The sequence below is a fragment of the Chinchilla lanigera genome, unplaced genomic scaffold (assembly GCF_000276665.1).
Source record: "Chinchilla lanigera isolate Chin_1 unplaced genomic scaffold, ChiLan1.0 scaffold00119, whole genome shotgun sequence".
Taxonomy (NCBI): domain Eukaryota; kingdom Metazoa; phylum Chordata; class Mammalia; order Rodentia; family Chinchillidae; genus Chinchilla; species Chinchilla lanigera.
This window is the reverse complement of record NW_004955520.1, coordinates 2,688,897-2,700,669: the sequence shown is the minus strand read 5'-3', so window position 1 is coordinate 2,700,669 and position 11,773 is coordinate 2,688,897. Positions and strand designations below refer to the sequence as shown.

Here is an 11,773-nt window from a genome sequence, read left to right as displayed (position 1 = left end):
CTGTGACTGAGAGGAGGAGGAGGAAGGCGTCCTACCTGATGAACACGCTGGGTGAAGACTGCCATGCTTTTATGAGACTGCCTTTCTGTTGGCTGACTCTCGGCGGCTGCATTCACCGAATTGTTTAATCACATTTCATAAGAAAATGCAAAATTGGACTCTCAGAGGGGAGCAATGGAGTAAGTGTGTTCAAAGCAAGAGGGGGGATTCTAGGGGGATTCATGGCAACGTCCCTTTCCCTGTGATCGATCTACTTGTTTAACATGCACTACGTGCTTCGGTCGTACCGCATGTGCCCTGGGGACAAGGGACTGTCTGCTCTTCCCCCTGATTCCCGGGTCACCTGTATCACCACTGCAACAGCCCCGCTGCCCGTTTCACCAGCGCCCCCGGGCCAGCCCCCTCCCGGCATCACACGCTCTCATCACGCGGAGCCCAGCACCTTGCGATGATCAGTGTAGCGCGTCTCCCTTCCTTGTGGGCTGGAGAATCCTTGAGCACAGGATTCTCGCCTTAACTCAGCATCTTCCACAAGGAGTATGGATCGCAGTCAGCCCGGGGCCTTGTTCCAATGCAGATTCCTGTGCAGTAGGCAGAGGGACCCGAGGCCACTTTCCTACTGCGCTCTGTGCGCGGATGCGGGACGCACGGTTCCTGGCGCGACCTGAGTCCTGAGGCTTTTTGTTTCCATGCCCACAAGCTCCAGCCCGGCGTGGCCGACCATGCTCATGCAAAAGGGAGCCATTAGCTGTTATTCCAGGGATCTCGGTCCTGGCTTCCAGCGGAACCCGTGGGGAGACTTTAAACCACTTTGCTGGAGGATTCTAATTTAATTAGCTTGGAATGGAGCCTGGGCATTCGTCAGTTTAAAGCTCGAATGCGTCCCTTGGACTGTGACCCGCTGGTCAAGACTTTAACTCTTTGAGGACTTGGGTTTCTCTTGTTATTCCTGGGCCTGTCGCAGGACCTGGCGCACGGAGCCACTTCGCCTAAGTTGGTAGAGTAATTAACTCCTGTGTCTTGGCTTGGGTTCAGTGTTTCTAAGGCATTTCTACATCTTCAGGGTGGGCAGAGAAATTGTTGAAGAAGGGAGGTGGGGCTGGAAGTGACACATTTATGAGGTGACAACATCCAGGGTGAGCGTGTCGGGGCCCTGAATTAGGACGTCAGCCAACTCCAGCGACATCTTACGGCTCAGAGTGGGTGGTAAAGGGGCCCAGGCAGGATGTCAGCCCTTTGAAAGGTACTGCAAAAAAGAGGTTTTGCCCAATATATTTTAAGCAGCCCCCTTTAACAGCTCTCCCGGCAATAGCAAATTTGAATTACACCATTTATTGTTTGGTCTGTTTGTATATTAACATCTAACGCAGAGGTAAGCAGGGGACCAGACTGACTGCAGTCCAGGCATCCCAGCCAAGAGCATTTTTGGGAAACATCTACTAAGTACAGGACAATTTTATTTTAACTACTAAGCTCCCACGTGTCTAAAAAGGTGAGAGCAATCCCTGAGAAGGGCTCAGCGATCAGCAAGGAAAGGAGAGTGGCCCAGGAGGGACCAGGCCACTGCAGAGAAGGGCTGTTGTCTCCTGGAGGGTGTCTGGGAATGTCCATCCTCACGGCCAGCTCAGCGTCCAGCACGGAGGCTCCTGAGAGCAGAGCTCGAGTTTCCAGGAGTTCTCTGAGCCAGTTTTTAAACACGGCCACTATAAAAATTAAGTTTAAAAAAAAATCTTACAATAGAGTAAATTCTATTGAAAACAACTCATAAATACTCAAGACTCATTACTTCCTAATTATTTTACCACATTTTGCACTTACACAAACTGGAGATTGCTTATTTCTGTAGTAACTGCGTGTTGAAAGCTCTCCGCATTTCCTTTTTACTCTGGGTTCAGTAATGTCGCAGAGGAAGTCCGAGAAGCTGCCCCATCAAAACTGGTAAGTAGCACAAGTGAATCATTGTCTTACTAATTGCCTAATTTCACGACAGTGATGGGAAAAGCATGAGTAATTCATATTAAATAAATTCATGTTAAAAGCACATGGGGCTGGGGTAGACAGCTCAGTGGTAGAGAACTTTCCTACCACGCGCAAGGCCCTGGGGTGGATCCCCGGCACCACATCTAATGAGCGTGTGGTACCTTTAGCTGCCACACAGTGGGTGGCTCAGAAACTGGACAAATGCTCTCAGCATTTGAAAGCTTTAAACTAACTCAACAACAGAGCCACACAAGTCATGGACGCCTGGGTGAAGTCCTGACACAGCTCCACTGTTTTGGTTTCCTCTTATGCATTGATAACTAGTTAGTAACAGACGAGATCGGGCCTGTTCAGGGTGGTATGGCCGTAGATGCTAGTTAGTAACAGAAGGGGCAATAGCCACCAAAATTCAAGTAAGAGTCAGTTACAGCTATAGGTTGGCTTTGGGTAAAAAAAAAAAAAAATAGCAAACACTGAGTAAAGTATTTTGTGCGACTCGCTTGGTGATATGAAAATTTATAAAAACAAATATGGATTATTGTACCTGGCAGTCAGTGATAAGGCTCCAGGCTAAGGAAGCGCCCTTAGTGATTGCTGCTGTGTGTGCACATCACCGTGTGAGCTTCCACAAGCCCGGCGGGGGAAGGTAGGCCCAGCTCAGAGACAGGGCGCTGGCCTGGCATAGGTGAGGGGAGGTCCCGTCCTCAGCACTGCAAAACACAAAGCCAAAGCAAACAGGACAAGGTGCGCTGCAGAGAGGTCAGCTAACCTCGCCCCTAGGCTGCGTCGTGTGGCCTGTAGCTCCTGGACTACAGACCCATCCAGCACGTCACTGGAGGCATGCGTCACACGGCGGGGTTTGAGCAGCTAAATGCACCTCAACAAGGACAGCTTTATGAAGCGGTGGCGTCACCAGGTGACAGAGGTTTGCAGCTCCAGTATCACTGCCTAACGTCCTCTATTCCAGCCTTTCCACAGTGGTGTGTGCAGTCCATCCTCGGCCACAATGTCCTTGTGTGGCACACAGCTGTATTTATAACTCATGTGCCACTGTCCTTTAAAACAGTATGGTTCACAGTGAACGTGTGTGTGTGTGTGTGTGTGTGTGTGTGTGTGTGTGTGTGTATCTTCTGGGGTGTGTTTATTAATGCCCCACCCATCCAGCTAGCAGTCACCGGTACTATTTGCTAAACAGGCAGGGACACCACCACGCCAGAGGTGCAGTGTCACAGTGGAGCAGTCCTGACACAGCCTCCTTCCCGATCTCATGCTGGTGGCTTGGAGCATGCTGTTCGGTCTGTGCCTCAGTTTCTAAACCCACACAGAGGGCTTCGTACGAATGAAGCAGACTCAAATGCAACCATACACAACACAGCCTAGGACAGTGTCTGATAGCAGCAGTAAATCTTTATCACTTTGGTAGTAGAGTCAAAAGGCCAAGGGCCCTAACTTTGGCTCACAGGAGATTTGCTGAATTTAGATTTCTACCACTAATAAAGGGTGGAGGGGAGATGCTCACACGATCATTCAGGGTCCTGGCTGTCACAGGAAGATGGGTGAATTCACTGATTTAAAACTGGGTTTCCATGACCATTAGGCTGCAAGGAAAGAATGAAACAGTGGATAGTGATTTCTACTTCCCTGATGTTTCTTAGGAAACAATTAATGTTCCTCTGGTTTTTACTTTGATTAAACCACACAGCATTGTCATTCTTTACCCATCTTTTCAAAAAGACTTACTGAGTTATGGTTCACGTGGCTACGTAGCTCATCCATTCCAAGAGCACAGTGCAGGTTCTGAGTGTATTCACGGACATACGCACCCAGGCCACGGTCAGTTACAGACACTTTGTCACCTCAGAAAGAATCCCGCACCCCAGCTTCACCTCTGCCTGCCCTGCAGCAGAGCTCCTGCCCACCTCTGAGGATTTTTCTATTCTGCATTTCTACACAGATGAAACGTACTGACCTGTGGTCTCTTGTGGCTGTCTTCTTTCATTTAGCAGAATGTTTTCAAGATCCATTCATAGTGAGGACAGTATCAGGACCTCATTCCTTTGCATGGCCCACTAGTATTCCATCGTAAGAGTGGACGCCAGTTGTTTTCACTCCTGTACCTTAGGATATTACAAATGATGCTTATAAACATGTGCATGATCCTGTTCGCACACGTTTTCAGATCCCTTAGGTGCATATTAGGAGCTCAAGTCCAGAGTCATGCAGGGATGGCTTTAGGAACTACAAGATCACTTTCCCAAGGTGGCGGACCACTTCACACTCCTGCTGTCAGCAGATGAGGGCTCTGTTTCCTCCACAACCTCCGCGGGAAGCCCATTCACTCTCCAACAGCTCTTCCCAGCTGGAGCTTGTTACCCTGATTCTAGCCATCCTCGTGGCTGTGAGCAGTGTGTCATTCCGTGTGCATTTGTATCCTGTGGTGACTGATTTTATGAAACATTGTTTCACTGTTTATTGGTCATTCATATATCTTCTTTGGAAAAATGCCTATTCAGACAGAACCTTTGCCCATTTTAAATTGGAATGTCTTTATTGTTGAATTGTTAAGAGTCCTTTATGTATTTTAGATACAAGTCGCTTGCCAGACACGTGGCAGGTAAATGCTTTTCCTATTTTGTGAATTGCCTTTTCACTTCCTGGACAGTCTCTCTCTTTCTTTTTTTTTTTTTTGGTACCAGGAATCGAACTCAGGACCTTATGCTTGCCAGGCAGGAACTTGTGCCACTGAGCTATATGCCCATCTGGACGGTCTTTTGCAACACAAAATTTTTGATTCTGACAAACTCCAATTTACCTGTTCTTCTTTAGTTTCACATCCTGTGGTTTCAAAGCTGAGGCCCAGGAGAATGGAAGGACTTCCTCAAGATCACAGCACACGAGCTGGACCCCCTGCCTCAATCCTGCCTGAGCGTGGCGATAGAGGAGGTAGGAGGAGCGGAGCAGAGGCTGGCTCTGCACACCCATCTGCTGCCTCTCTCTCGCCTTCGTGCGACACAGACGCTCAAAGGCGTTACAGATGTATTTGCTGTATTTGGCTTTTGCAAAGGCAAACTATCTTCACTTTTAAACAATCAGAGTAATTCAACAGAGATTCAAGATCCTGAGTCGAGGTTTATAGGGAGGTTATAGATAATGCCTGTAAAGTCTCTAGTACAGTATATAATACGTATCTGTCGCCCAAAAAGGGGTGGCTAGTGTCATATTAATAGTAAAGCCATGGAATTTGTTTTGCTTCTGATTTTTTGTTGCCTAAGCTGTGTGTGGACCTTGCTAGTTAGGACTGCTGATGAACTGGTGAAATGGGGGATTCCCAGCATTGTCACTTCCCTCTAACGGGTGACCTAATCTCAATGAATTTAGGATGCCTGGTCTGTTTAGAAAAGGAACTGCGTTTCTCACTATGCTTCATTAAATCAAACTGCATGAAAGACTATGACTGTTCTTCCTTATAATATAAAATTATTCTCACCTACCTTTCAATCGCTTTAAATACAGTAGCATTTTTGTCGATTTACCGTGGGTTGTGCTGGATGGTCCAGACTCCAGGGTTTCAGCAAGGATGTGGTGGTGTCTCCAGGGGTCGGAGAGGGTCTCAGGCTGCATGATCATGTGACAAGCCCCCCGCCCCAGCCACTGAGGGGCTGGCACGCCCCTCCCTCCCCAGGAGCTGCCCAGCCTCGCCCTTGGCCTGGCCACACTCCTCGCGCCCACTGCCTTGTTTGCCAGGCTCCAAGGGCAGAGAAGCAGAGGTGCCCTGGGGAGGATTAGCAGGTATTTGAGGGAAAGTCCCGCAGCATGACACAGCTCCAGGACTCGCTGTCACAGGCTGGGTCCCTCACCTGCATGTTTGAGGCCATCACTTCCTCGGAGGCAGAATGTCAGGGCTCAACCCAGTTTTGGTGCATAAGAATTGTACCGCACGCATTACATGCTAGGTGTGATGTAGAGCTAGGCGGCCCCGCAAGTTCGGAGAGCACCGCAGAGATTCTGGGTGAGGGGCTCGAGGGCACAGGTGCCCCAGGCACATTTCTCCGTCACTGGCACTCATGTGCCACCTTGCCCCTTTGACTTGTTCTCTGGACCCAATTGCAACCCAAGGAGATGGGCTGGGTCCTTCTCTCCAGGGTCCTTCTCTCTGTTCCTCACCAATGTAGTGGGAAACACCGTGACTTCCAGGATCCCCCGGAGGCCCAGTTAACTGGTAACCAGCCTGTGGGGCCTGAAGCTCTGGGTACCCAGTGCTGGGAACCGTGTCCTACCCACCACCACCTTGGGTCAGCCCAGGGCTGTCTACTGGGTATGCTAGTGCAGTCCTTCTTAGAGTTTCAGAGCAGAAACAGAAGTGAAATCTACTGTAGAAGCACAGAGCTCACAGGAATTGGGTAAATAATAACTTTTATCGAAAGCAATACTTTAAAATCTTAATTTCAAAGCTATCTGGCCATCCCCTTCTTACTGGCTAACTATAGCACTCAGGGTTTGGAGTAGATTTTAGGAAAATTATATACATTATTTTTCTTATATACAAAGTCTTAATAGAAAAGAAATGATTTTGTCTTCCTTGAGCCTGGAAAGATTTGTGAGGTTAAACAATGTATAATTTTGTAAATTACAAAATGATATGAAGTAAATAAGATGATTAAAGAAAATAAAATGTAAGGAAGATCAATGGGTGAAATTATGTTCTATATTTATAATTAGGATAAATGTTTATCTCATAATTCCTTACGATAAGTTCTGTGGGAGAAGTGATGGCCTCCTCACGTACTCACTGTGCAAGTCTGGTTTTGTATGCCAGGCGTTATTAATTGGGAGCAGAATGTTAAGCAGAGCTTGAGTCTTTGAAGAACTTATAGTTTTGCATTTACTTATTTTGACCTAAAAGCCAATTCTTTAAAATAGTATGTATCTACATAAGCAAAATCAACAAAAACTTTAAGGGAGACTGGTAACATCTTTTGTTTTTTTCAGTGCCAGGCTACTTAGAATTAACAGAAAGAAAGAAATTGAGTTGTATTTAGATTTTTGTGATACATTTTCAGGCTGAAAAGAAAGCTTAGGAAATAAAAAAAAAAAAATGCTTTCTTTTTTTTACTGCTGATTTTTGTAAGGAGTTTAAGTGCCTGTAAAGAGCACAATTGCTTTTTGACTGTCCGTAATCTTTTTGGCAGACGTGGAGAGGGGAAGCCTTTCTATCTTCGTAATTTTAGTCTAACAAAGGGAGACTGTGCACACACGGGGGGAGGTCATTAACCCCCGTCCACCCTGGACGCGGCTTGAGACCTCACCGTGCCGACTCCACCACTGAACACCCGCAATGCGACCTAGGACCTGAGGTTTCTCAAACATCTGGGCTTTTGGCACCTAGAACCCTAACATCTGGACATGTATTTGAACCCTCTGCTGTTCTGCAAGTTTTGACTTTGTGTCAGAATAGTAATGGCTATGGCGCTCCTCCTCCGTGCCCGAGCCAGGCTAAGTATTTCACCTGTGTTCTCTTGCTAACCCTGCTGAGGCTCATGGGAGTCTGGCACTGCTGATTTTCCATGTTATGGAGAAGGGTGCTGGGCTCAGAGAACGAGGGGTAGATGTGTTCACATTCACCTTTTAATAGTTAATTCTGTGCTTTGAGCTATGGGTACTAACAAAACAACTAAAAACACTTGCACCTGCTTTGTCAGGTAAAATAATTTTAAAATGAAACATGAAAAGTATGACTGTGAAAGGGGTGAAACATGCCATTTCTCCTTACTGTTTGGTGGTTGTAGTTTTAGCTTCGTAACGCCGAGCACATTTTAAAACTCAGATTCCTCATCTTCAGGGTGCAAATAGTGATCAGACTTACCTTTTCCTACCTTGAGGAAGGATGTAGTAAAATAATACATATAAAATGCTTAGTGAGGGGCCTCCTAAGGGTGTCGTTTCAAAGCTGCTGTCACAATCCTGAGTGTTTGTCATAGTTGAAGCCAGGACCTGGCAGAACTAGAATTCACAGCAACCCTGAGGCTTCCTGTGGCCGTGACAGCCCGGCAAACTCCCCTTCTGTGCTGGTTTATGAAGCACCACATTGGGAGGAAGCCACTTCACTACTGCCCCCTGCTGTCGGGGAAGGGAAAGACAACCTGACCTTGGAGGTGACCTTCACGGGGCCTTTTTCCTTCCCCTTCTCACATTCTGCCTGCCAGGTCTTCAGGTTTCTTTAAACACTAAAGCTGAGTAACTCTGGCTTCCTATAAAAAGATGTGAGCACATGAAGATGATCATTGCCTCTTTAGTACTGTAAAATTTTACGGTTATGTAGAAACTCAATGTTAAAATAATAATAGAAAAGCTCTATGATGAAATCTCTCTGGATAAGTAATTAGCGATGCCAGGAGGTGCGTTTGAGGGCAGTGGAGTTTTCGACTTCTCAGCATAGACAGCTGGTTTACGCATCTTCACCACTCAGAGCTTTCTGAAGAGCATTATATAATCTCAGCTCAGTCAGCAAATGAAATAAGAAATCCCTCGTTTGGCAGATGGAGTTTGCATATCGAGTTCATAAACTTTAAGACTTCTCCCCAGTCCAAAATCAGAGACAACCTGCTCCAAGTCAGCTTCCCATTTGCACTTAATTAGGGAGTGTGTTTTGGAGGTCAGTGGAAACCAGTGGAGTATGTTTTCATAATAACTTTCCTCACAATAAAATTATTTGGGAGGCAGCTCTCCAATTTTTTCTGGAATGAGGGCAAGAAAAATGGGGACACGGAGTGAAGTTCTTGGATACCTTATCTGGAACTGCCCAGAAAGTTGTCCAAGAGCCAAAGAACACACAGTACCTTCTGGATCGGGGAAACGAGCCAGATGCTTTTATGGCTCAACAATTTTCTTAGCTGTGTAATTTTGCTTGCTTTTTTTTTTTTTTTACAACCAAATGAAGTCTCCTCAAGGATTCCAAACACTGGAGAACAAAAGGCTTTTCCGGAAGAAAGGCGGGAAGAACTCTGCCTAAGGAACTTGACTGCATGGCTTAGAGGCTGCGGTGGGAGCTAGGACAGGTACCAGACTGAGGCTGCCTGGCCTGGGGCGTTCGTGAGCTCCTCAGAGATGACACCACCCTCTCCAAGCGCCCACACCTTGCTTTATAAACGCACCACTCACCACAGCTGTAGCGAAGTGTGTTATGTGAGTACGAGAACGAGGCAATCGTGTTGAGGTCACAAATTCTGAGAAAATCAAATCAGACAGTAAATTTCCTTAATTAGGAAATCAAATCTTGATAGGCTAGTAAGTTCTTTGTAGGTGTTTTCTTTCTTTTTAAAAAATATCTTTTAGCTGCTAAAATAAATTCATTTGATTTTTGTAATTCTCAAGAATCCAGGAGGACATACCCAAGACCCACAAATTCTGGATTGTGACTGATTTGTTTTTATTATAATATGGAGCTAGTGACTACAACACGTTGGAAAGCTCCCCAGCCTCATAGACAGGACAGGACATGGTTAACCTCCTCTCACCCTCTCTCTCTCTCTCTTTCTCTTTCTCTGACACACACACCCACACACACACAGACTTCAGATAGGATTAGTTACATTTATGTTGTGTATGTTCAATGATAAATTGTTCTGGGATGGAACCGAATTTCCCCCAAAAGCAGCTCATATGTCGAGTTGCTGCGTGCTCCAAATGACTGAAGCGCAGCCGTGACCGATGCGGCGTGACCAGCGCACCAGAACAGGTTCGCGATTCCTCCTTCATCTCTTAATTTGATAGTGATGATAACAGAGAATTTGTCATACTTGGCTTCCAGTGTTTGGCAGATGGTGCTGATTATAACCTCTATCGGTTACCTGTGTAGAAATTACCCTATGTTCTGTTCGGCTGGCATTTTGTAATGTTAGTAGAAGTAACCCAACTTTATATTTAATTTTGTGAAAGTTTACCATTTCTGGTAAACTTCTCTGGACCAAGTGCAGTGTCACCCACAGCTCCAAGCTGTCCCTTAGGGACCTTGCCTCCTGGTATCCATGCCTTTGTCACAGTGTCCAGCAGGATCCAGGGTGACTGTTCCCAGGCACCCATGGACCTCAATGTCTGTGGGTGCTCAGGTTCCCCAGAGCAACAGAGCAATCCATGCATAACCCTGGCAATCCTTTGGTGAGTTTCAAGTCATCTCTAGATCACTGATCCAAAGTAATGTGAATGCTGCATAAATGGTGGTTGTACTGTATTGTTTAGGCAGTAATGACAACAGGAAAATCTGAACATCTCCGGTGCAGGTACACTTTTAGAAGTATTTTCAGTCCACGGCTGGTTGAACACAAGGATGTGGAGCCTGTGGACCCAGAAGCTGACTCTAATTCTGTCTTCTTCATTGTCACTGAACTTACTTCTTTTTTTTTATTTTAAAGGGAGTAGTAAAAAAAAAAAAAAAAGAACGATAGCAGCATACCAACATCACAAACAAACAAGAAAGCAAGCACATTAAAAGTGATACAAGGTTTCAAAACAAAATGATAGGAATGAACAGTGGTTGTTATATTACATATTGTTATCTTCAACTACGTTGCTCAGATTACCAGACGTAAGAATGGAAGATTGTTCAAACCATTACGGAGAATAAAAAATAATTATTAGATAAAACAATAGAGATAACACAGAGTTTCACTAGACAAGATGGTAGGAATTCATCAATGGTTATTCCTTTGCATATTTTCTTCAAATCAGTTGCTCAGATTACCAGATACAAGCACGCAAAATTGGTTGGAATATAAACAATTTTAAGCATTAAATATTCCTTTCAATATACCATCAGACATCATCAGTACAGTTATCCCAGCCATTCATATACATATATATACATATATATACACATATGTATATAGATAGATAGATATTTTGCTTTCCTTCTTTCTTTTTTCTTCTTTCCCTCATCTCAGTTGTTCCTTCCTTTGAGCAGTTTCTTTCCCTTTCATATCATCTATTGTATGTTTTAAATTTTACTTACTTTTTCAAGTTCTTACATGAGGGAGACAATATGATGTTTACACATGTGGGTCCAATTTATTTCACTTATGAATAAGGTCTCAAGTTGCATCTATTTACCTACAAAAGCCTCCAGTTTATCTTTTTTTCTTGTAGCTGAGTAATACTCCATTGTATAAAAATACCACATCTTTTTTATCCATTCCTCAGTGAATGGGCATTTGGGTTGTTTCCAAGATTTAGTTATAATAAATTGTGCTGCTATAAACATGGGGACACATATATTGCTATGGTATGATGTTTTTAATTCTTCTGGGAAAATACCCAGAAGGGAATAGCGGGTTAAGTGGCACTGCTAATCCTACTTTGGTGAGGAATCTCCAAACTGATTTCCACAGTGGTTTTACCAATCTACACTCCCACCAATAGTGCAGTAGGGTTCCTTTTCCCTTACAGCCTCTCCAGCATTTGCTATTGGTTGATTTCTTGATGATAGCCATTCTCTCTGGGGTGAGGTGGAATCTCAGTGTTGTTTTAATTTGAATTACTTAAATGACTAATGATGCTGAACATTTTTTCATGTATTTATTTGCTATTAGTATTTCTTCATCTGAGATGTGTGTATTCACCTCAGATGCCCATTTTTGGATTGCGTGTTTGAATTTTGGGGGCCTGATTTTTAAAAATTCTTTATGTATTTTAGATAGAAGTCTTTCATCTGAGGGTCAGTTGGCTAAAATTTTTTCCCAATTCATAGGTTTTCTTTTTACCCTATTGGTGATTCTTTTGATGTGCAAAAACTTTTCAATAA

The 11,773-nt window shown here is 44.7% G+C and overlaps 1 long non-coding RNA gene across 1 annotated transcript; it reads right to left on the bottom strand.

The window, feature by feature from the left end:
* Nucleotides 1-829: 829 nt before the first annotated feature.
* LOC106147109 lies at nucleotides 830-3,021 on the bottom strand. The gene is made up of 3 exons (XR_001231867.1): nucleotides 2,525-3,021; nucleotides 1,819-1,975; nucleotides 830-1,703 (listed from the first exon to the last, which is right to left on the bottom strand). It is a non-coding gene; the product is annotated as an uncharacterized LOC106147109 (long non-coding RNA).
* Nucleotides 3,022-11,773: the final 8,752 nt, after the last annotated feature.